Here is a 24,015-nt window from a genome sequence, read left to right as displayed (position 1 = left end):
GCTTCTTTTATTGAGTCAAGCCATCTCCTTTTGGGTCTTCCTCTTTTCCGGATGCCTTCTGCTTTTCCTGGCATAATTGACTTTTCCAGAGAATCTTCTCATGATGTGACCAAAGTACGATAGCCTCAGTTTTGTCATTTTAGCTTCTAGGAAGAATTCAGGCTTGATTCGATCTAGTACCCCCTTACTGCTCTTTTTGGCCGTCCATGGTATCTGCAAAACTCTCTTCCAGCGCCACATTTCAAATGAATAAATTTTCTCCCTGTCAGCTTTGATTATCTTGTTCTTGATTTCCAGAGAGACATCTTTAATGTATTGTCGAAGGCTTTCACGGCCGGAGAACGATGGTTGTTGTGGGTTTTCCGGGCTGTATTGCCGTGGTCTTGGCATTGCAGTTCCTGACGTTTCGCCAGCAGCTGTGGCTGGCATCTTCAGAGGTGTAGCACCAAAAGACAGAGATCTGTGACTGTGACACTGAGAGATCTCTGTCTTTTGGTGCTACACCTCTGAAGATGCCAGCCACAGCTGCTGGCGAAACGTCAGGAACTGCAATGCCAAGACCACGGCAATACAGCCCGGAAAACCCACAACAACCATAGACATCTTTAAGCTCCTAGTTGGAACCTTTAAGGAAAAAAATTAAAAATCAGAAGAACCAGACTAGATCAAAGTTTCACCTAGTCCAGCCTCTGCCTTTAACTCAGATGCCACCCAGAGGACCTTGGAAGATTTACATGCAGGCCAAAGTCTCTATTGTTCCCCCCCACCACCACCCCCAATACTACTATTATGGCCACTGAGCATGGAGGTCCCGTTTAATTATCATTCAAGCACCTTCATGAATCTGTCCAAACCCCTTTAAAAGCTCTCTATGCTTTGGGCCTTCTCTACGTCCACTGGTAGTGAAGCCCACAATTTACAGTGCAATCCTAAACAGAGTTATTCCAGCCTAAGCCTACTGAAATCAATGGGCTTAGACTGGAGTAACTCTGCTTAAGATTGCACTGGTTAATTTCTTGTTGGCTGAAGAAGTATTTCCTTTTCTCTGGCCCAACAAGCTCCCGCTATCTACTTTCTCCACCCCATGCACATTTTTGTAAAGCTCTATTATGTCTTCCTTTAGCTGTCTTTTTTCAGAATTGAAAAATCCTAGGCTAACCTGCCTTTCATCATAGGAAAGGCACTCCAAATTCTTAATCAGCTTGCTTGTCCTCTTCTGCAAATTTGCCTGCACTCAGAACTGCACACCATACTCCAAAGAAGGCCTCACCATAAACCTATAAGAACATGAAACCCTAAGAAGAACCTTGAAGCAGCATTATAATATTGGCTGTTTTCAATCTCTTTCCTAATAATTCCTGACATAGAATTTGCCTTAGTCATGAGTACATGAACAGTTTCATCAAACTTTCCACTTTTACTCCAAGATCTCCTTCAATCTCATTCTCATCTGGTTCAGACCCTTTCAGCATAAAGTTAGGATTTTTGCCATTTTAGAGTTACATTGAACAACATTTGCCACTATTAGAAGAAATCCTTTTGGAGCTCTTTACAATCTGTTTAGGTTCGCAGCATTTTGAATAATTTTAGGTGTCATCTGCAAACTAGATCCAGAGGAGTTAGCCATGTTAGTCTGTAGTCGCAAAATAGTAAAGAGTTCAGTAGCATCTTTAGGACTAACCAACTTTATTGTAGCATAAGCTTTTGAGAACCACACCTCTCTTCGTCAGATGCATCACGAGGTGCATCTGACAAAGGGAGCTGTGGTTCTCGAAAGCTGATACATCCAACGAAGAGAGCTGTGGTTCTCGAAAGCTGATGCATCTGACAAAGAGAGCTGTGGTTCTCAAAAGCTTATGCTACAATAAAGTTGGTTAGTCTTAAAGGTGCTACTGGACTCTACTAATCTGCAAACTAAGCCATTTAGCTTCACAGCCCGATTCCATTTGATATTTGATCAAATCAAATATCACTGGTCCCATTCTTGATTCCTATGGAACCCTACTTTTCTTACTGCAGCATGTGGCAGTGAGTTCCATAAGCTAAGCATGCATTATGTGAAAAAGCACTTCCTTTTGTCAGTCCCAAATCTACTGCTGATCAACATCACTGGGTGCCCCCAAGGGTGAATCTTTCTCTCCATCTGTTCTGTTTTAGATCCTTCGAACAGCCTGTTTTGCTTCTCAAGTAAATAGCAACAGCGGCTTTATGTAACAGCCTAAATGTACTAGAGAAGAGCCATTCTCAGGGACTCTTGGGAAGCATTTTCTTTAATCTCATGTACCTTGATAATTATATAAAGTGGAAAATGTAGAAAGTGTAGTTTGGGGCTTTGTTGCAAAGAAAAAAAGATGACTGAAGAGGGATGTGATTGAGATTTACACAATTATGCATCGTTTATAGGAAGTGGGTTGAAATACGTTTTTTGCCTTTCGCCGGGTCACTCTAAAACTCGTGGCCACTCAATGAAATTTATTGGCCGTGAATCTTATTGGAGGTGATGTCAAATACCTCAGTGTGAGTTCCTAGAAAATCACAAGCAGTCTGAGTACTAACTTTGATGGAAGGGTCTGATGGAGTATAACATAGGTTTGTGTGTTCACTGCTGAATTAGATGTCTCGTTGATCGCATCAGCTTGATTGATTGATGAGATTTTTAGCCCGCCCTCCCCACAAGCAGGCTCAGGGCGGGTTACAATCATAAATAAATTACCAGGGCTTTTTTTCAGCCGGAACGCGGTGGAATGGAGTTCCGGCACCTCTTGAAAATGGTCACATGGCCGTTGGCCCCGCCCCCTGATCTCCAGACAGAGGGGAGTTTAGATTGCCCTCCGCGCAGTGGCGCGGAGGGCAATCTCAACTCCCCTCTGTCTGGAGATAAGGGGGCGGGGCCACCGGCCATGTGACCATTTTCGCCAACAGTGATTTAAACTTTAAAGAACTCCCCCCTTGTTCCAGCTGACCCAAAGTGACGTCATTGTGCGGTCCTGATTTCCACCACTGAGTTCCACCACCTCTTTGCCCAGAAAAAAAGCCCTGTAAATTACAATGGATTACAATGGATAAAAACAATAAAATAACATCTCAGTACAAACATGTGTTCGTACTGTGTAATCCACCTTGAGTCTCTATGAGAAAGGTGGACTATAAAACTAGTTTAATCATTTAAGAGATGGGCTTTCTCAGGGCCACCAAGCAGCAAAGAAGTGACTTGGTCCCAAGCCTTTGTTCTCCCCAAATACTCTCTCTGTTGTGTTTCCTCTCCAATGTAAGAAAAAAACAGGCAGTGTTTGGATCCTGCCAAGTATCCTTGGGATGAAAGCAAGTCTGGTGTGTCACAAACAACAAGAGAGTTGTGATGAAAGCGAGCCCTGCTCGGTGCTTGGTTCTACCCTGCTCATCCAAATGGTGTCCAAACACCAACGCAGAGGGGGCCATCTTAATATTACCATACAATCATCACGACGTTTTTCTCTCCAGATAGCTCTGTCGATACATTTTTTTCTTTTATTCCTTCCAGCGCAGTTTTGAATGGCAACTCGCCCGATTAATATCTCTTGCAACAAAAGAGCTCGATGCTCTAGAGAACCGGCAGTGCTTAGAAAATCGGAGGCAGTGTGGAGAGCAGTGGCCTTGTGCATTCCGCCTACCATTTTCCGAAGTCTTCCATTCATCCCCTTTGGCCCTGAAGCCTGCCTCGCTGGGACTCGGCAGCCTGCCTTTCGCAAGCCAATCAGCCCTCCTTTCAGGGCTGTCACAATCGCCACTCGTTCAGTTACCACTTGTGCCTCTCGAGGAGGCCTCCACTCTCCTACAATAGGTCTCCAAAGGAAGTTTGGATTGAATGGAGGACGGCTGATTGCAGAGATAGAGGCGTTCCAGGTGGGGCTTTGATAAAGGATGCTCTACAGTGGGGGGGATGGAATGAGTCATTGCAATGTGATTGGCAACGGATGGGGGCATTGTGCACAAGTGGCGTTTTCCCCCCTGAAGGACTTTCTGTTATTCTCTCCTTGCAACTGCAGCCCAGAGGACTCAATTTCAGCCCCCTTCCCTTGGTCTCATGGCTGGAGGAGTGCCTGGTGATGTGGGCAGAGACAGACTGTCTCGCCTGTCCACTCCTTCCTCAACTGCAGCCAGTGGAAAATGGGAGACGGCTAGAGTGTCTCCAGTTGGGGGAGCAGTCCCTTTGTCTGTAGCGGGCCTTGGCCAGTGTCAAGGTCACTGGGTTCTGGAACCTACCCTAAGAAGCACTCTGGTAGCAGAATAGTTGTTAAGTGGTTGGGTTGTGACTCAGCACTCTGCTGGTTTGAATCCCGCTATTGCCACGAGCTCTGCAGGTGGCCCTGGGTCAGCCCTTCCTCTCAGCCCAGCTCCCCAGCTGTATCGTGGGGATAAGAATAACACTGACTTTGTTTACCACTCGGAGAGGGGCACGCATCTGTCCAGAACAGCGGTATATAAGCACACTGTTGCTGCTGCTGTTACAATACCAATGTACAACAAATGGAAGTAATTGACAAATCAAAGAGGGATATGGAAGGTTAACTATGATGAATCTTTGACATCTGTGCTCTTTGAGAAAGAAGCTTGGAAACGGACCTTACAAGGATCTGGACCGTCCGTTAGAGAATGCAGTCACAGAACCAACTACGTGTACCTATGATTATAGGTCTTTTTGATCTGTGACATTCACAGTGTCTGGAATTACCCTTATACTGTACCTGTATTGTACCTGTATGCAAGGCAAATCGAGTTCTATATGAGAAATAGTGTCATAGGATGCCAAAAGCAATTGCACTTTAATAACATCCATGATAGCACTTTGAGCACGGGACTCTTTAATGAATTGTTTTTAGAACGCATAAGATGCCTGTATAATTGAGGTCTAGGGAGGTTGCAATATATGGTGTAGTATATGGTTGTGTCAAGAGAAACAAAAGAATATACAAATTGTTTATTACATCCCTTACTCTGTATAAACAAATTTGTGAAACAGTACTCAATTAATATATCCTTTATTAAAACAATTGTGAAGACATAATACCACACGGGAGATTCTCTGTTGTGACAGTTACAATACCAATGGCAATAGAACAGTGGTGATCAACATATTGCAAATTGCTTGGCTCGGAGATCTCCGTTCCTACTCATATCTGAAGAAGGGAGCCCTGGCTCTTGAAAGGTCATACCCTAGAAATCTTGTTGGCCATTTAGGTGCCACTGGACTCAAATCCTGCTCTTCCATCACTTCGGGCTCTGTGCTCCTGCGATTGTTCCCCCTCTTCTTCTCTCCAGGCTACGCATCCCAACATGGGAGCAGTAGCCCTCAGTGGTTAGAGGGATGGGGGATGCTCAGCAAGGTTGGAAATCCAGGAACCCAGAGAGGAGCTCCCCGCCAGCGACCTTCCCTCCCTCTGCCTCTCTGAATCAGTTTCCTTGGAAACCGGCCAGCCGAAGCTCTGCGGGATCCCTCGCAGGGTGATCCATCAGCGCTACCCGGCAGGTTCTAGCAGTTGACGGATGGCCCCAGAGGCAGACAGCGTTGACCAGACCAGAGCATCGCCACCGCCACACCCGCCTGTCCTGCCTGCTGCAGTGACTCCGGGCAGATCCTCACTCACCCCTTAGGCACAGGAGGACTGAGCCGCCAGGTTTGGAAAGAGAAGGGAGAGGGAAAGGGAGAGAGGAGACGCTCCTTTGTGTGCGTGTGTGTGTGTAGGGGGGGGGTCACATTTGCATCAGCATCCTCAGCCGAGCTCCTGAGCCAGCCACACCTGGCTGGACTGTGGTGTTGTTAGGGAGAGCAAAATTCCTTTTCCCAAGAATATAGTATCAGGCGAGTAGCCGTGTTGGTCTGCAGCGGAAAAGCAAGATTCGCCTCCAGAAACCAACTAGATTTCCAGGATATGAGCTTTCAAGACTCAAAGCTCCCTTCGTCAGATATGTTGACTCTCCAAAACTCAAACCCTGGAAATCTAGTTGGTCTCTGAAGAAGAGAGCGGTGGCTCACAAAAGCTCCTACCCTACCACTAATTTAGTTAGTCCTATAGGTGCTACTGGACTCTTGCTCTTTTCCACTGCTACAGACAGACTAACACGGCTACCCATCTTGATCTGTCTCCTGGAAATCTAGTTGGTCTCAGGTTCTACCGGACCCAAATCTTGTTCTTTTCCCCAAAATTCACTTTTGGGGGGATCGCAGGTGACTTATGGCAACACTTCAAGGGGTTTTTGAGGCAAGAGATATTCAGAGGTGGGTTCTACCATTGTCTACCTCTGTATAGCAGCCCTGGTGGTCTTCCTTGGTGGTCTTCAAGTATCAGAGCTGAATCTACTTAGCTTCCAAAATTGACCAGCCTGGACCATCCAAGTCAACCATTATTTCTTGTTTTTTCCTCCCTCTCTTTTAAAAGCAGGGGTTCTCTTTCATTTTTCTTTGAAGAAAAATCAAGGTGCCCTTTTGTAGTTTCAGCCTTTTTGTAGTTTTATCCACTGCACGGGGGGGGGGGTGTGCTCTAGCAGGCGCTTAGAATCACACTGCCTGCCTCCGAGCATCTGTAGAACCTCCTTCCTGCCCCACCGCACTTTGACTTTCTCTTTGATCAAAATGCAATTGGGTAAAAACAGGCTCCAAATCCTTTAAAAGAGGAAAAGAAATGGACTGTTGGATTTCAGGGAGAAAATGATTAAGGAGGAACTAAGAGAATTTCTCTTCCTGGGCTGCCTTTTCCGATCACTGGCATTTCCTCTTGCAGAAATCCTACCCAATTCCCATCACAGGGTTCCCTGTTCTCAGTTCTGTGTTCAAGACCACTGCTCCTTCTCGCAGAACCCGTAACACTTCTCGATAGAAGTGCTTGAGCTTCAGAGTCTCCTATGCTTAATGAAAATTATTTGGACTTGGCGAGTCCAGCAACCAGGTCTTCAGGTTCTGTTTATTGCACTCCCAGGGGGCACAAGTTACGTGTTTGTAACGTACTGCCAATCTGGTGTAGTGTTTAGATTGTCGAACTCGGATCTGGGAGATCAGGTTCGAATCCCTGCTCTGCCAAGGAAGCTCATTGGGTGATCTTGGGCCAGTCACGCACTCTCGGCCTAACCTACCTCCCAAGGTTGTTGTGAAGACAAAATAGAGGAGAATGAGATAAACCACTCTGGGTCCAGTTGGAGAGAAAGGCAGAGTATACATTAAGTAAATAAATTACACAAATCAGAATCATAGGGCTGGAAGGGACCTCCAGGGTCATCTAGTCCAACCCCCTGCACGATGCAGGAAATTCACAATTACTTCCCCTCATACACACACCCAGTGACCCCTACTCCATGCCCAGAAGAGGGCAAAAAACCTTCAGGATCCTTAGCCAAACTGGCCTGGGGAACGTTGCTACCTGACGCCAAGGTGGTGATCTGCCTTACCCTGGGCATGTATGGTGCCCGAGCGCCCGAGGCAGGGGCCGGCCCTGCATGCAAGTGTTGGACACCAGGCATATTCTCAATAATCCACTTCACTGCATGAGTAGAAGACCTTTATTGATAAATTGCCAGTCCATACCTCTACGAAGTTCTTGACAGGAATGGTGGTTACGTACAAGTATCAAGTAAATAGACTTCAACCCCACCCCCCTTTCCCCTAGCTAACCCAGCCAGAGAACCAGACAAGCAGAATGATGTGCTATGTTATTTATGGGGATTCATGTGTTTCTCTAGGCCAGAGATTCTCAGGGAGCGCAGCTCTCCCGGGGAGAGAGATTAAGCAGAACAAACAATTCCTCAGTTTCTCACCCTCAGCTGCAGCATCAAGGCTGACAGGTTCCCAACCTCCAGGTTCCCAACCTCCCCAGCCACAGCATCCTGTTTGACAGCTGATCCTAACACCTGACAGTAAGAAGGGGCCACGAGAACTAAGCCCTGATGCAGCCCTTCCTGCCCTCCCTCTCACGATCTGCCCAGGTTCACAGACTCGGCATTGCTGCCAGATGGCCATCCAGCCTCTGCTTAAAAACCTCCAAAGAAGGAGAGCCCACCACCTCCCGAGGAAGCCTGTCCCACTGAGGGACTGCTCCGACTGTCAGGAAGTTCTTCCTAGTGCTTAGCTGAGGCAGAGATGTGCCTCCCACCCCTGGGCTAACAGCAGCTCTGAGCTGGGGTGGTTTCGATCAGAGCCACTACAAAATCCTTAACGCTCCTAGGGCAGGGCCTGAGTCCGCCTGCCTGGAGTTGTTTGGGAATGAAACAGGCGTCTTCCAGACATTTGCTGGCCTGCTGCCTAGCGTTGTTAAATGAAATCCTCTTAATTCCTCTCCGGTGAATTTCTCCCTGAAATCCAGCAATCCTTTTCTATTCCTGTTTTTTGGAACGTGAGTCCGTTTGGGACCAATTCCTCTTTTGTGAAGAGAAATATTTAACTAGATCTCAATGTCATGTATTCTAACCACTGTACAACACTGTCTCTACTTTTATCCTCACAACAGCCCTGTGAGGTAGGTAAGGCGGAAAGAGCTGAAATTACAAAAGGGCCATAGAGCCCTTTTGTATAAACAGATAGTACACTATCACATGTTTTAAAAATCCAGAGCAGTTAGCTGGGTTAGTCTGTAGTTGCAAAATAGTAAAGAGTCCAGTAGCACCTTTATGACTAACCAGGGTTTTTTTTCTGGGAAAAGAGATGGCGGAACTCTCAAGAGGGAAATGAGGAAGAAACACACGGGATTCTTTGAAATAATATTATTCAAGCACTATTGCCGAGTATTTTCAAGCGGTGCCGGAACTCTGTTCCACCACATCCCCCCTGAAAACTAACCAACTTTATTGTAGCATAAGCTTTCGAGAGCCACAGCTCTCTTCATCAGACGCATTTGCCGATTTCGATCCATGCGGGTCAGAGACACAACACGACCGTGAGCGTGGGCTGAGCGCCCCCCTCCCTCGGCTCCCTCTGTAATTCCGTTCATTGTCTTTATTTCAATTTTCTTCCCTTGATTGCACTCCTCATTGGAAACTTAATCCTCGCTGCTTTCTTTCGGAAGGTTGCTGGGAAATGGAGCCGTTTCTAATTTATTGGCTTCTTCCTTTCCCTGCTACAATTCCCCCAAGCTATTTATTTCTGATGAAACAAAACAAGCCCCTTAATAAGAACGTGAAAAATGCCTAGGGCCTTTCATTCCAGAACCGCCTTGGTCTCAGGGCCCTGCTCCCGTTCCAGAAATTGGGGGTCGGCAGAACACCTTGGCAAACTTTTCCTGGAACAGATCCCACTTCTGAAAACACCCGAGAGGCTGTTTCATAGAAACACAGAGCTGGAAAGGAACCAAGGATCATCTAGTCCAGCCCCCTGCACATTCACAGTTACCTCCCCTCCTGCTCTCCCACTGGCCCCTGCTGTACGCCCAAAGGAAAGTATTAATGGATTTTAGGCTTAAGAGTGGCCTTTCCAGAGCTCTCTCAGCCCCACCCTGCTTCACAGGGTGATTGTTGTAGAGATAATAATGACATACTTTGTAAACTGCTCTGGGTGGGCATTAAGTTGTCCTGAAGGGTGGTATATAAATCAGATGTTGTTGTTATTATTAAACTAGAAACTTTGGTTCATCCCAGTGCATGATGGGATGAGCCCAGGATCCCTGGCCAATCTGGCCTGGAGGAAAATTCCTGCCTAACCCCGTAGCAGCAATCAGCATTACCCCTGGGAATGTCAGAAAGGGCCACGAGAGCCAAGAACTGGCTCATTCCTTTATGTACTCCCTCTCCTGATCTGCATATGTTCATACTGAATCACAGAATCAGCCTTGCTGTCGGGTGGCCATCTAACCTTTTCTTAAATACCTCCAAGGAAGGAGAACCACCACCTCCCGAGGAAACCCGGCCACTGTTTCTTGGGGCCTGCCCATCACTGGGTCATGTATCATTACCCGTTGTTCATCATCTTAAATTAGCTGTTGCTAGCTATTTTGATTATTATTCTTTGATGTATTTTATGACGTACGTTGAATATGGAAATGTCCTTGAAATTGACTGTACTGTGTAATCTGCCTTGAGTCTCAGTGAGAAAGGCGGACTATAAGTGACATAATAAAATAAATGCCGGACCCCAGAAGGGGGATAAATCACCTTGACAGCAGAGCAATCAAGAGGTAGGTTTTAAACACCCGATTAAGCCCTCTGCTGCCCAGGAAGCTGCAGCCAGCTTCCCTTCCATTGTGCCTAGGCCCAGTATAGGGTTGCCAGCTTCAAGATGGGAAATTCCTGGAGATCTGGGGGATGAAACCTGGAGAAACCTGGAGAAAGTGGGGTTTGGGGAGGGAAAGGACCTTGGCATGGCATAATCCCATAGAGTCCACCCCCCACACCCAAAGTAGCCATTTTCTCCAGGTGAACTGATCTCTGTGGCCTGGAGACCAATTGTAATTCCGGGAGATCTCCAGCCACTACCTGGAGGCTGGCAACCCTAGCCCAGAACCAGCAAAGACCCTTCCCCTCCGCAGAAATTTGTGCTTGTATTGGATTTTCAGCATTGATAGCTACTTCGGGAGCAGTTTGTCAATCAATCAAAAGTTCTCAAATAAAAGAGTGCACAGTTAAGATAGTAGTCTGCACTTCTCATTTTATAAATTAGATTCCAGCAGAGTCCTGAATCGGTTTGAATTTTGTCAGCTGCAGATCACTCAAAATTAGCCGTCTTCTTCTCCTCTTTCTGTCAGTTTGGCAGAAACTCCGATTGGCACAGAAAGCCGTAGCCAGTCCCTCTTGGGTGCGGCTGGGCAGCCATCTCACTCCCTTTCTGCGGTCACTCCATCGGTTATAGCAACCAGTGGGTTCAGTTTAAGGTCCTGGTTATATGGCAACTAAATGGCAAGCAATGGAGTGACTGTAGAAAGGGAGTGAGATATGTCTGCTCTGCTTAGCACCTGAAAATAACTGGCTGCAGCATCCTGTACCAACTGGAGTCTCTGCCAAAGATATCCCTTGATGCAAATAAAGGCAGCAGAGATGTCTGAAATTACAGAATACGTGTGAAGTAAAAGGGAAAGAACGCTGAGAGGGCCAGCTGTCCTTCCAAGTTGGCGTCTTTTTATGAACTCAGAGAGGGGGAGAATTTTGTAAGCCACTCTGAAACCCTGCAAGGGAGAAAAATGAGGTATAAATGAAAACAATAAAATGAAAGAGAGACAGTATGCATAGGGAGAGATATGGATCATTTACTGTAATCTGATGTCTGTTCCTCAAAATGTTGTGTCTGCTCTTCCTGAAGTCACTCTCTGACTCATAACTAGAGATGGGCACGAACCAGGGGAAAACGAACCATGTGGTTCATGGTGTGTCAAATTTCACGAACCACGAACTTTCACAAACCTGCCCCTGGTTCGCGAACTGGTTCGTTTGGTTCGTGAAAACGTCACACTCAGGTCAGAAAATCATCATTTCTGGGCCAGCAGAAGTTCACTTCCGGGTCAGCAGAAGGTCTGCAGGAAGTCCATCCCATGTTGCCTAGGAAATGGATTGATTGGCACCAGGCTGTCTGCAGTGATTAATCAAAAAACGAACCAAATGAACCAGCCTAAAAATTCATGGCGATTCGTCAGAAATGGGATTAAAACGAACTGTGGTTTGCGAGCCGTGAACCAGCCTGGTTCGTGCTTAATTTTGGTTCAATTTCGGTTCGTGCCCATCTCTACTCATAACCTTGATAAGTACATACATTCATGCATTTCCTAATAAAAAAGATAAATCATTAAAAGGTTAGATTTGGGCACCATCTGAGTCTTGGAGGTGCTGCTAGTGCTGTGGCCCAGTCCCACACAGCCAGAGCTTTTTGTGTCACAGCTTTCTCCTGTTGGTTCCTAACCATAAATCCCTGGCCAGCAACAGAGTTCCTGCTGGGCCGTCATTCGTGTTGCGCATGGGGCGAGCTCAGGCAGGATCAGCACTGACTCCAGCAACAGTCGCTTCCGCAAACAGGAATGGCGGAAGCTGCAGCAGAATTCTTCACCCCACCAGCTCACTCCAGCTGTCATGTATGCCAGCATCCATGCCATTGTTGTGTTATATGCCATTGTTGTGTTCTACATTGTTGTATTCTGCATTTTATACTGAGAGTGATATAAGCATCCATGCCATTGTTGTGTTCTGCATCTTACACTGCATCTTAAACTCATACTGATATAATGCCAAAGTTAACTACTGTATCTTATGCACAGGGCCGGATTGAGGGGGGGGGGTAGTCTGCCCCCGGTGCTGTCAGGGAGGGGGCTCCGGGAGCAGCTGCCAGCTGTCGGGAGTGTGCGGGCGGCAGCACGGGTAGCGTCCCAGCCCCCCACGCTGCCTTTCACCTGCCCCGCAGGACAGAGGGTGGCTGGCTTGCCACGCACCCCCTGTCCTGCGGGGCAGGTGAAAGGCAGCACGGGGGCTGTGAGGCCGCCTGCGCCATTTGCCTGCCCGGCAGGACAGGGGACGGCCAGCCGCCCCCTGTCCTGCAGGGAGGCGAAAGGCACAAGCGGCTTCCCAGCACCGCATGCTGCCTCTGCCGGCACACCACGCAGGCAGCATGCTCCACCCTGCGTGATGACATCACAGAAGTGACATCATCATGCAGTGCCAGGAGCGTGCATGCATTGCGCGCATGCATGAGGGGTTGGACTAGGGTTGCCCTGGGTGCTGGCAACCCTAGATCCGACCCTGCTTATGCATTTTATATAAGTCACCTGAGGGTGTCTAGGTACTAATACTAATTTCCAGAGAAGCAAGTGGCCTCTTTGTTATCTCTAAGAAATATGCGCTTTCACTTCTGAGTGGCCTTGGATCAGAGCTGCAGCTGTGTTCCGAAATGTATCTTTTTCACAGGAGAGAATGATTCCACTCTGTACTTTGTCTAGACTAAACTAATTTGTTCCCATGTAACTTCTTGGGTCTTGGCGCCTGAATGCAAAGGGTGGGAGAATGTCCCCTATATCAGTAGTCCTATCGTTTTGAATAATTACTTCTGCCAACTTCTACCTATGAGTGCACACCTGAACTAAATAGATCTCTAAATAAAGTTTCTTCAACCAATGCACCTGCATGCTTGCTGTGACAGGGCTTGGGGATCTAACTGCCAGGGACTGCCATCCTAGGACTGACACCAGCCTGCTTGCATTGTGGCTTTCCCTTGAGTCGAGGCAGCTGAAATGTTACAATAATAACATTCAATTTACATACCAGCCTTCAGGACAACTTAATGCCATATTCAGAGCGGTTTACAAAGTGTGTTATTATTATCCTCATGACAATCACCCTCACGACATTTGAAGAAGTGAGCTGTGGCTCATGAAAGCTCCTACCCTACCACTAATTTTTTTAGTCTTATAGCTGCTACTGGACTCTTGCTCTTTTCCACGACAATCATCCTGTGAGGTGGGTGGGGCTGAGAGAGCTCTGAGAAGCTGTGACTGATCCAAGATCACCTATCTGGCTTCAAGCAGAGGAGCAGGGAATCAAACTCAGCTCTCCAGGCTCGAGGATTGCTGCTCTTAACCACTACACCGAACTCCATCAAAGTCGAAGGTAAGGCTCCAAATTAGGGAGGGTTAAAGAGCACTTTGGCTCAGTCCAGGTGAGGAAGAAAGCCACAGAGGTGAATATAAAGGCCTCAGATTGTTGAGAGGAGCCAAGAGGAGGCCATAGGGTGGATGTGGGGGGTGCTGTCGGTCCCCAAGGCCTTCCTTTCCTAGCCAGCTCCACATCCTGGGGCGTTCATGAGTTTGCTTATTGCTTTCCTGTGCAAAGTTTTGTCTGTTCAATTCTTTTTTTTTCCCCTGGAGTCCTTTGTGTTCTGCTTTGAGGATGAAAAATAGAGTCAGAACGTGTCACGGAGGAATTAATTGGAACCAATAAAGCTCTGCGAAGGAGGGTCTCTTGTGCCATTCCTCTTGCCCAAGTGCTTCTTGCCACTGAATAGGGGCCCACCACTTTGTTAGAAAAGTAGCTGCAGCCTTGAAGCAAGCCATAGATTCCTCCCCTCCCCTTTGGGCGCATTTCTTTTTTTTAACTTAAAAGATGTTCAAGGTTTTCTCACAGATTAGCTGACACAATTGCCAGCCACCTCGAGGCCACGAGATGCCTGCATCCCTTTGTCTCCCCCTCATCCAATGAAGCCTTCCGCCCCATCCCGTTGCAATGCCCCCCTCTTTCATCTCTGGAGATGCTCCCCCTCTTTGAGGGGGCCATTTGAGTGATGGGCAGCCACAAAGACGAAGTTGGTTCCCAGTTCCAAATTCATAGAGCAAAACACAAATGTTGGGGGAAATGGAAAAGACTGTAGGAGCACATATCATACACCTCCATATTCAGTGGACTCTGCCCTCTAAGTAGACATATTATTTTGAAGCTGTTAACTCAAGAACTGGGTTTTGTTGGAGGACCCAGAATATGTCCACTTAGAGGGGAGAGTCCACTGAATACGGAGGTGTATGATATGTGCTCCTACAGTCTTTATTTTGGGGTACAGAGCTTTTCCATTTTCCCCAACATTTGTGTTTTGCTCTGCAAATATGGAACTAGGAACTGTGAATAAGGAACTGGGGACCAACTTCCACTTTTGGTCAGCCACTTTTGTGGGCTGCCCCTCCCTGGTATGGAAGCTTCCCTGAACAGTGAGCAGGGCTGCTTCGCTGATAGGAGCAGACGGGCTCTTTTACTAAGAGTGAGAGGGTCACCGGCAGCCAAGGAGTGAGCCGAGTCGAGTCCCAGCAGCAGTGGGCTGGTCAGGTCTGAGCCGAGCACACCTGCAGCTCAGCTGGCTCCGGGGCTGCTTAATATCTCCAACCTGCCCCTTTGCAGATACAAGCGAGCGCAGCAGTTCCACCTTCCACATGGACCATGCTGTGTAAATATCAGGGCGACCAACGCAGAAGCGGAGAAATTGCAGATTCTCAAATGTCAAGGCGAGGCTGGGGTTTTATAAAACACCGGCAGCCACATCCAAGCAGGGAGATATGGGAAAGCAAAACCTTTTCCAGACACTGTTGGAGGGAGCAGGTGATCTGTGTGGGTGGGGGAGGGGGTGCACACAATGAAGCCCAGGGCCCAGCCTCCCCTCTGTATTATGCCCAGGAATCAGCATGTCTGTCTGTGCATTTTAATCCTGCCCTTTCTCCAAGGAGCTCAGAGTAGCACAACAAGGGGTCCCCTCTTGCCCATTGTATCATAGGATCATAGAGTTGGAAGGGACCTCTAGAGTCATCTAGCCCAACCCCCTGTGCAATGCAGGAAATTCACAACTATCTCCTTGCACTGAGACAGCACGAGTGGCCCAAGGTTACCCAGAGAGCTTCAAGGCACGGCAGGACTTGGAGACAAGTCTCCTGGTCCTGGTCGGAGACTCTAACCACTACACAACACTGTCATGTATACTACACTGAAAGCAGTAGTAGCCTCTGTGTCCTGGACCCTTGCCCCTCCTCCCCCCAGCTCTCTTACTCTGCCACTCCTAGTCCTGGTCCTGAAACCAGTCATACCTCTAGCTCCCCTTCTTCTAGTCACTTGCCGATGTTGGCATCTGCTTCTGGCTGAATGGGTCGCATATGGGCAGGGGGGGGGTGATGAAGGTGGGCCCCACACCCCAAAACCACCTATCCAATTAGACTAATGAATGAATGGGCGCCATCTGACATCCACCTTTCAGCCCAGTCTTCCAAAATTGTTTTTTGGCTCTTCGCATGAGCCAAAACCATCAGCTTGGCAGATTATAATTATGGGGGCGGGGGCGGGGTCCATTCCCTTTTCTTTATTACTGGAATATCACCAACAGTTGAGGGGACATGTGTGGGATGGAGGTGAGAAGATGAGCTTGATAACGCTAAGACACCCAAGAAGTGCACTCCGTGGATGCTCAGTGGTTGCCCTGGCAACAGCACCCAGAAGTTGCCATGACAGTGTTTAATTTAATTTAATTTAATTTAATTTAATTTAATTTATTATATTTATATTCCGCCCTCCCTGCTTTCGCAGGCTCAGGGCGGATAACAAATACAAACATGTTTAAAAACATTTAAAAACATTAAATAATACATTTAAAAACATTTAAAAACATTAAATATAACAATTCATGCTGCCCAGTGGTTCATACATGCCTCTGTGTTTGCATAGGGGTGATGGTTTAACCCCCCCTTCACGGGGGGGGGCGGGCACTGCCCGGCGTTAGCCATATGCCTGGCGGAATAGCTCTGTCTTACAGGCCCGGCGAAATGCAAGCAAATCTTGCCGGGCCCTTGTCTCGCAAGACAGAGCATTCCACCAGGTCGGGGCCAGGACTGAAAAGGCCCTGGCCCTGGTCGACGCCAGGCGGGCCTCCCTAGGGCCAGGGACACTTAAAAGATGTTTTCCGCCAGAGCGGAGAGTCCTCCGGGGCTCATATGGTGAGAGACGGTCCCTCAGATACGTCGGTCCCAGTCCGCGTAGGGCTTTGTAGGTTAACACCAAAACCTTGAACCTGATTCGGTACTCCACTGGCAGCCAATGCAGCTGGCGTAGCACCGGTGTAATATGCTCCCACACCGGTGCTCCAGCAATGACCCGCGCTGCTGCATTCTGTACCAGCTGTAACCGCCGGATCAGGCCCATGGGAAGCCCAGCGTAGAGCGCGTTACAGTAATCCAACCTAGAGGTGACCATTGCTTGGACCACTGTAGTCATGTCACGGGGAGACAAATAAGGGGCAAGCTGCCTGGCCTGTTCTGCGTGCCTCCTCTAGCTCAGCGGTTCTCGAGCCCCGTGGAAGCTTATCAGGGGTCCCTGGATGGCAAATTCAGAAATGGGGTGTCCTGAGAGACAGCTGCAGGTCTTCTCTTGCTATGTGCAGATGCACAGTAGTAATGTGTATGCTGTAAGGCTTTCAGTTCAGAAGGGGCCCCACTTCCTGGCTATGTATGCACAGGATATATCTTAAAACACACCTGAGAATCTTGCATGCTCTGGTTCCTTGGCACAGACAGGTGCAGACGGGGCTCCTTGGTGTTAGAAAGTGCAAAAAACATTGCGCTATGGGGCCAGGGAATTAGCTGGACAAGCTCTTGAAATAGGCCACACAAGACAAGCAAAATCAAAAAGAGTCCAGTAGCAGCTTTAAGACTAACTAACTTTACTGTAGCATAAGCTTTCGAGAATCACAGTTCTCTTCGTCAGATGCGTGGAGGGCAAGAAGAAACTGGTCAGATATATAGGTGGAGAGGGGAGGGACCAATCTCTGTGCAAAAGAATAAATGGACACAAACCTGACATTAGAAATGGAAACGTCCAAAAACCAGTGGGAGAACACTTCTATCTACCAGGACATTCCATCAAGGACTTAAAGGTCACTGTAGTTCAACAGAAACCTTTCAAAAACAAAATCCAACGGGAAGCTGCTGAATTGGAATTCATATGTAAATTTGACTCAGTCAGGCTGGGATTGAATAGAGACTATGAATGGTTATCTCATTATCAGAAGTAACTGACTTCCTTAACAGAAGCAAACTGATCTCCATATCAGAAGGAGCTGTTTGCATCTACTCCGCCCTCCCCTCTCCAAATATGTATCTGATCAGTTTCTTCTTGCCCTCCATGCATCTGACAAAGAGAGCTGTGATTCTCGAAAGCTTATGCTACAATAAAGTTGGTTAGTCTTAAAGGTGCTACTGGACTCTTTGATTTTGCTACTACAGACTAACACGGCTAACTCCTCTGGATCTAAGACAAGCAAAGATTCTCTTTTTTTGCTCCCAACAAGAAGCCCCAACTTCTGTTTGGCTGACTTGCATCTGCAGCAAATATATCCAAGTTGTATCTTCTGCACACATCGAAAGAGGGTAAAGCACCAATTATGCCAAGTTCAATCCATGGCTTATCCTTCTAAAGCAATTTTGGTAGTGGGGACAAAAGAGCCACTTCCAGGCAGGCTGGTGTGTTTTTTTTCACACGTGGCAAGGAAGCCACAGGAAGTGGCCTCAGGGACCCAGCCAAAGCACCACCCACTTCTCAGTCCTGAAGGCAGTGCTTCCTAATGGCAGATGCAGCAGTGCAGAAGTGCATCACAACAGCTGAGGGAACCATACCTGGGACGGAAGTGACTAAGAGTAGTCACACTGTTGGCAACAAGTATTCTGTTGTAGGGTACCAATTGTGGCGTAGTGGTTAGAATGTTGGACTAGGAATATTTTCAGGTGGGTGGTCATGTTGTTCTGCAGTAGAAGAGCAAGACTCGAGTCCAGCAGCACCTTAAAGACCAACCAGTTTTCTAGGGAATAAGCTTTCAAGAGTCAGATCTCCCTTAATCAAATACCTAACAAAGATTAGAGATGGGCACGAACTGGGAAAAAACCCGAACCATGCAGTTCGTGATTCGTCAAATTTCACGAACCACGAACCACAAACTTTCATGAATCTGCCCCTGGTTCGCAAACCGGTTCATTTGGTTCGTGAAAACGTCACATCCGGGTCAGAAAATCGTCACTTCTGGGTCAGCAGCAGTTCTGCAGGAAGTCCATCCCCTGTAACCTAGGAAACTGATTGATTGGCACCAGGCTGTCTGTAGTCACGAACCAAAAAACTAACCAAACGAACCAGCCTAAAGTTCGTGGTGGTTTGTCAAAAATGGGATCTGACGAACCGCGGTTCACAAACCATGAACTGGCCTGATTCGTGCTTAATTTTGGTTCGTATTTTGGTTTGTGCCCATCTCTAACAAAGATACCTGGAAATCTTGTTGGTCCTTAAGGTGCTACTGGATTCAAATCTTGGGCTAGGATCAAGGAATCCTATTCTATCAGTTAGCTTGCTGGGTTACCTTGGGGCCAGCTACTCTCTCTTTCTCTCTATGTCAGCCTACCTACCTCTGGGTTGTTGAGAATATAAAATGAGTAATGGAGAACCGTGTATTATTTTCTTCATTTCTACCCCACCTTTCTCTCCAACAGGAATCCAAAGCAGTTTATAACATTCTTCTCCATTTTAACTTCACAACTACCCTGTGAGGTAGGTTAGGCTGATTGCGCGTGACTGGCCCAGTCACCTAGCGAGCTTCCATGGCAGAGCGGGGATTCGAACCTGGGTCTCCTGGATCCTAGTCTGGAACTCTAACCACTATGCCATCCTGAGCTCCTCATTGCAGCTGGTCGGCATGCAATTCCCCCTCTGCTCTCACCCACCCCTTCTGGGGTCACAGCTGTTGCATTAGAATCCCGTCTGGCAGGCACCAGGGGGCTGCCGTCTCTATTAAGCCTCCAGCAGACCTTGAAGGAAATCCAGAAAGAGCCCCCTTCACACACACACACATGGCGTTGGGTTCCAGGCCTTCTGGATAAGAATTTACAAGGCTCCTACTGACCTCCAACGCCCATCCCTTACCATTTCCCCTTGCCTATACGCCTTTCCCAAAGAGCCACTAGCACCAGGGAAGGACAGCACCTTCTAGCTATGCTCAGAGGCACTCTACTGCTGCCCCTGGTGTTTGTCATTTTGCGCATATGTTGTACCTGGCTTGTCCACAGAGCATCTGTTGGCATGCAGAAGGTCTCAGGTTCCGTTCCCAGCATCTCCATTAAAGATGCTAGCAGCAGGTGATGTGAAAAACCGCGGCCTGAGAGCCAGTCAGTCCAAGTAGGCAATACAGAAACTGATGACCAGACGGTCTGCTTCGGTGTAAGGCAGGTTCCTATGTACAATTTACCTGCATCGCTGCCCGCCAGCTGAGCTCAGCATCCCCCCACATCTCTCTCTTTTCAGTTCCTGCACCGCTTGCCCCTCCTTCCACTTACTAATGGAGGCGTAACAGTCCAGCAATGCTAATGGGGTCTGGGGCCCAATGCAGAGGAAGGGGAGGGGCTCTCTTCCATTAGCCCCTAAGCAGCTTCGTGGCTAATGGATAATGGCTTCCTTGGAAAGAGATGATAATTTGTCTTAAAACAAAAGGGAAAGTTGAGACATGCCAAGAACAGATAGCTGCTCTGGGGCTGCTAAGAATCAGTCTCTGCGAAGGGATGGGCTCAGGATAATTCAAATCCAGGAATTGCACAACCAAGAGAGATGCGTTCTCACACAGCTCAACCCAAATTGCCATCTGCAAGTCAGAAAGGGCGTTTGAGGGCCACCCCTTAGAGCTCAGGGAAGGCCAAAGCATTTCCAAAAGACAGCTCATCAGCCTACACTCCACCCCAAAGGACCTCAGTTCCATTCCCAAACCACCTTCTCCTTTAGGAAGTTTCTCCCAAGCTTCAACCTTCCAGTAACTTAAGGCCCTTAGATCTAGTCCTGCTCTCCAGAGCAGCAGAGAACAAGCCCCTGCACCCCTCCATGGGGCAGACCTTCAGGAGGTTGAGGAATACAATCTTATCCCCTCCTGCTCTGGCCACATCCTCTTTCCAGACTAAATTAAGATGGGAAGCCGTGCTAGTCTGTCTATAGCAGTAGAAAAGAGCTCTTGTTCTTTCTTACAGGCTAAATTAAGCTGCTTCATGTTTTATGTTCTTTCACACTCTGCTGTGTTTTGAATGGTGGTTTTAATAATTTTCCAAATATGCCCACAGGCTCAAAAAGGTTGGAGACCCCTGATATAAGGCCTCTCTGGTCCTCTGGAGCACATGCCCCAAAGCCCACCCTTGCCTGCCCACTCCCTTCAGGCTACTGATGCACAGTCCCAACCCTGTTTTACTGTTCCCTGAGCGGTTGAACACTGCATGACATCACAGCGCGTCAGCCAATCAGAGCTAGAGGCTTCACCCACTGTGAGTCCCAGCCAGTGTTCAGTTCCTTGAAGGAAAAACCATATGGGTGAGATCCATTTTGAAAAGGAGGTTGCTGAGATCAAGCTTCCCTGGAAGGTCCAGAAACCCATTTTAACTGGCAGCTGTTTTGGCAGGCCAGCTGTGAACAGGCCAACCCAGACCCAACCGGACATGCCTGCTACTTTCCCCACAGGCGGATTTAACTCACACATCCCACCACTCTATTCTTGTGGAGACTTGTTGTGAGGGAATGTCTATCTGCACATTCTCAGATGCACTCTTCTTCATTAGGTGTGTGTGACAGCCGGCTGGCCTGCCGGGGCTGAGTCTTGGTAGAGGGGGGGCTCTCTAAAGGAGAATCCGTGTTGCTGAATTGGCCAAAACAAAAGTAACATGCAAAAACAGGTGTTGCCTTCCCTCCCTAAAAACTGGAGCTCTTCAGAGTTTGAAGCACGGCTGGCATCTTGGATGAAACTACCCTCATCCCCTGTCGCCCCTTTTGGGGGGAGCTCATTTGCCAGAAGGTCTACTGGGTTCCCAAGAGCCCCCAATCAACCACAGAGACAGCCGTTCAATGGACCCCCCAGAGATCTTTAATATTACAAAAAAAGACACACAAAAAGACATCTTTATGTTGGCTAAGAAGGATGGTGCCTGCCCTTTCCCCCAGCTCGCCAGCAGAGGTCTCATACTTTGTATTTCCTGTACCGCAGAAGAAGAAGGCAGAAGGAAGCACCCCCCCCCCAAAAAACATGTGTCCTGCCCCCTCCACATTGGGCTGGTATGAAGTGCTCAAACCGCCAACTCCTTTCTTTCGTCTTTTGTTCAGAACCTTAGACAAAGCCTTTTCCTTCCTTCTCTGCGCAACGTCCCATGGAAGGGGCCGTGTCTTTGTCAAGCACATGAGGAAGGAAGACCGATGCTCGAGCATCTGCACCTGAGCGGACACCAGAGAAGAGGATTCCTAACAAGCCAGGCAGAGGACAGGCACCACAAATCTTTTCCTTCTCTTTCCTCAGTCCTCTCCGGAAGCTAAACGAGGGCTCTTTGCCGGCACGCGGTTTTGGTTCCTCGCACATCGTTCAAATTATCATGTCTTCTTGGCCCAAGTTTCAGTTCCAAACAAAGGCGGGTAAAATCCAGCGCACCTCCAGCAACCATGCACAGTCCACATCACCCTCTCAGCAAGTGGGCATGCTTTACAGCTTCCATCCCTCAGAGGGAGACGAAGGTGGCGATGCGCCACACAGGAGGCTGGAAATGTCAGATCGGTGGTCCAATTGGCACATGCCGACGGGTGAGGGGTCTCCACTCCAGGACTCGGTTTTGCCTCCTGCTGCTCCCTTCCACAAGAGCGGTGACTGCTTGATTCAGAAGGTGGTCCAGCCTCCCTAGAAAGGCCACTGGTGCTTTCTACCCATTTCCTTAATTGTTCCTCTTAGAGTCAGCTTGGCCTTTTGGAGAGCAAGAAGTCTGAAGGGCACAGCCGTTGGTCCCCGTTTTCCCCTCCCCTCCTTGCTGGTCCAGCCAGGAAAACACCAAGAGATTGTCTGGAATTCTGCTCGCCAACAAACCTACAGACATAAAGGGAAAGAATGCAAAATGTACAGAAAGTGATAAAAGGTTTATAAATCCAGAGGAGTTAGCCGTGTTAGTCTGTAGTAGCAAAATCGAAAAGAGTCCAGTAGCACCTTTAAGACTAACCAACTTTACTGTAGCTTAAGCTTTCGAGAATCACAGTTCTCTTCGTCAGATGCGTGGAGGGTATATCTGACCATTTTCTTCTTACCCTCCACGCATCTGACGAAGAGAGCTGTGGTTCTCAAAAGCTTATGCTACAGTAAAGTTGGTTAGTCTTAAAGGTTTATAAAGTGATCCATGACCCCTGCGGATGGGGTCAAGAACATAGAGACAGAAAACTTCACCCTCTCCCATAATACTAGAACTGGGTGGGTGGGCACCAAATGAGGTTGATGGGTGGTAAATTCAGGGCAGACAACTTCTTTAATGAGTAATTAAATTGTGGAATTCACTGCCTGTGGAATAGAAAAGAGTCCAGTAGCACCTTTAAGACTAGCCAACTTTACTGTAGAATAAGCTTTCGAGAACTGCAGTTCTCTTCGTCAGATGCATGGAGGGCATGAAGAAACAATTGGAATTCATATGTAAATTTGACTCAGTCAGACTTGGATTGAATAGAGACTATGAACGGTTATCTCATTATCAGAAGTAACTGATTTCATTATCAGAAGCAAACTGATCCCATTATCAGAAGCTACGGATTGCATCTACTCCCCCCTCCCCTCTCCTCCTCTATGTCTGACCAGTTTCTTCATACCCTCCATGCATCTGACGAAGAGAGCTGTGGCTCTCGAAAGCTTATGCTACAGTAAAGTTGGTTAGTCTTGAAGGTGCAACTGGACTCTTTTCCATTTTGCTACTACAGACTAACACGGCTTACTCCTCTGGATCTACTGCCTGTGGACACATTGATAGCCATGAATGCAGACAGCTTTAGAAGGGGGTTAGACAGATTCATGGAGGACGAATCCATCAATAGCTACTAGCCAAGGTGAGTAAAGAGAACCTCGTATTTGCAGGCAATGAACCTCTGAATATGAGGAGGCAATTTCCAGGGAAGGCCTCGGACCCTATGTCGTGCTGTTTGCCCTCCAGGGTGAGATAGGACGCTGAATTAGATGGACCAGGGCTCTTCCCTAGTCTTATTTGAGCTGTTCCCTGGGAGAGCTTTAAAAACTTCCACAGGGGAGTGGGAGCCAAGACGGCCAAACCGATCCAAATCACACATACTGTTGGAGATTCATCACTAGATCCCTTGACATGTAGCTTAACGTTATTATTACTATTTATTAAATTTATAGTCCGCCCTCCCCGCGGACGGGCTCAGGGCAGATTATAACATACAAATAAAAACACATTGATAAAACGGTACATTAAATAATGATAAAAGCCAGATTTAACAGCATAAAAACAAACTCTGCACTATGTTCTGACTCTTCACCCCTCTCTGCCAACCACAAGGGAAGAGAGGGGTGGGCACGTGAGTTGGTGCGAAATTAGCCACCCTTCCTACATGGGGCAGATGACTCAGTATAGCCCCCCACTAATAAGAGACAGGCAGGGAGGCCAATCGGTGGATCGGAGTACTGGCCTCAACCAAATGCCTGGGGGAATATCTCTGTCTTACAGGCCCGATGGAAGGACACAAGGTCTTGGCAGGCCCGAGTATCCTCCGACAGAGAGTTCCGCCAGGTTGGGGCCA

General features: G+C 47.9%; 1 protein-coding gene across 6 annotated transcripts in view; it reads right to left on the bottom strand.

Moving 5' to 3' along the window:
- Nucleotides 1-21,302: 21,302 nt before the first annotated feature.
- The window catches only part of ARAP1 (ArfGAP with RhoGAP domain, ankyrin repeat and PH domain 1), a 196,633-nt gene continuing 193,920 nt past the window's right edge, over nt 21,303-24,015 (bottom strand). For all 6 annotated transcript variants that reach the window (XM_054973345.1, XM_054973346.1, XM_054973344.1 and 3 more), the window contains one exon: nt 21,303-22,306. The gene's annotated coding sequence lies outside the window, so the exon portion shown is untranslated. The remainder of the gene's footprint in view (nt 22,307-24,015) is intronic.

The sequence above is a fragment of the Eublepharis macularius genome, chromosome 3 (assembly GCF_028583425.1).
Source record: "Eublepharis macularius isolate TG4126 chromosome 3, MPM_Emac_v1.0, whole genome shotgun sequence".
NCBI lineage: Eukaryota > Metazoa > Chordata > Lepidosauria > Squamata > Eublepharidae > Eublepharis > Eublepharis macularius.
Note: the sequence above shows the minus strand (reverse complement) of the source record. Positions and strands in the feature narration are given on the sequence as shown.